Raw genomic sequence first — 2,348 nt, 5'->3', positions numbered from 1 at the left:
CTAACAACAGTGTCAAAATATTAAATCAGTAGTTCTGATTGTAGAAAAATCGTAAGAACAATAATACTAGAACCAATGGTCCCCACATTCAATCACCCATAGTTAAAAATGATACCAATGATAAGATAAATCTTAAGTCTGTCAGACAACTGTAAGTATTCAGGATAGCTCCTTAATAAATTTTCATAAGCAAAGTTGTGCATGTAGAACCACTGAAATACCTCAACTATTTTAAGAAAACACCAAATATATCATATATCAAATGACTAAGTCTTTTCAAGATCCTATCCTACCATGAGGACATCACATAATCGATACACCTGATCCACCACTAGGAATACACCCATAGATGTGGGAACAGTTCCATCATAAGCCATGAATCACATCTAAATAATGTCTAGATTGAGAAGGTGGTCATATAACAACGTACGAACCAAAGTCGAATAACACAAGATACTCCTTCCATAATGCACATATCAAACATCTACCTCAATCTAACTCCATCTCCTTGATTTTTAGCCATCCACAATCAGTTAGCCTAGTCCTCATTACAATCATACTCATACTCGATTCATTGAACCCCACATACTTCTTACATACTCCATCAAAGCCAACACTCGCAACACTAATAAACATCGTAACCATATAAGCCATTTACCTACTCAAACTGATAATACTAGTTTCAAATTTAAAAGAACTTTCCCATCGAGGTATAATAATTTAATCACACCCAATATCAACTCTGTGCAATCAGTCACATATCAAGTTTCAACCACCATTCAACCCATCATAAACCTCGTGCCAAAACTTAGAGAAACTCTCTACCAATCAAATAATTTGGTATACTATAAGCTAATAACCTCTACTCACCATCAAAGACCTATATAACATATCATAATAGTATATATCGTCCCATGAAAAAGTAGTTTCAATACCCTCAAATCCTTATTAATAATGTAAAATTGTAGGTTTATACCGTTGAACATCAATAGTTACCTATTACAATTTGAACAATCTAACTTTACATAACCAAATAGAATTCTTCACACGTAGTTGCTTGTCACCTGATCAAAACTCAATCCTTATCAAAGTCGTTGATAACCCGTAGTAAGTCTATACAGAATCAGAACATCCATTTAACCTTAAATTCTGAACCAAGGGTCTATGAGAAAGGTCTTACTCTTTTACCTTTCTTAAATTCTTCTCGTGATGAATTTATTAAATATCTTAAATCGTTAATATATCAGACATTTTTTTTTCTTTCGCTTAATTGCTTATCTATCTTATCCTTTGACCAACTCATCAAATTTTTACATTACCCTATAAACCAAAACATTGCATGAAACCCCCCTTAGGTATAACAATCAAAAGTAACCAGATTTACTACTCAAATTATTTTTAAGTCCTTCCAAATTCTTCATAATCAATGCTATCGATTATTTCTTACCTTACCAATTCATACCTTGACATAACACACTACCACAAATCTAAAATTCACAATGAAAAACTTTAATTTATTCCAACCATGTAACACAACCCCTTTATCTATCAACATTAACTAATAACTTGAAGATTTTTATGAATTCATGTATCTTAGCTTACATTGATCACCTCTCCATCAACCATATCATATCCTTTTCCAAACTTCAACCGTACTCATTACCAACTTAAAACAACAAAAAAAATACATATATCACACTCGAGTTGAACATCTATATATACTCCTTTCTCAAGTTTTATCCAATAGTTTTTATTTAAATCAATTAGCTGATTTGGTGACACTATATATTATCATAATCAGGGCAAAACAGATGAAATCACATATCTCTGAATTTAATTATCCACTCTTTCTAACATCTTTGACCCTTACAATCTAAGTAATATCCTTGTTCTCACCTCCTTCTAAAGATTAAACTACATCCCACTAATTCATTCCATTCTTGCTCTAGCTCCTTTCAATTCCATTCGAGTGACATCATAATTCCTCATAAAAATTACCATGCAACCACGCTACACACAAATAGTAGTAAACCATAACTCACACATTCGAAAGTCACGCTTATCATACAAAAGTCTTTTAACCAACAAAACTTATCATATAGTTGCAACCTTATCATCATCCATCACAAACTCTGGTTATCACTATGCCTAGTCAACCCTTATCACTACCACAAAGTCAACCTTTTCATGACATGACATCTCAAACTCAACTATACCAATTAAATTCAATAGACTAACTTAACTTTATACACATTTTCTTACTAAAATTTTCAATTGCCTTTACCCAAGTATACTCGTTGGGACTTGCTTTACATATAAGATAGTCATTCCAATATTAATACACTCAA

The sequence above is a fragment of the Solanum pennellii genome, chromosome 7, assembly GCF_001406875.1.
Source record: "Solanum pennellii chromosome 7, SPENNV200".
Lineage (NCBI taxonomy): Eukaryota > Viridiplantae > Streptophyta > Magnoliopsida > Solanales > Solanaceae > Solanum > Solanum pennellii.
This window is presented reverse-complemented; position numbering follows the sequence as displayed.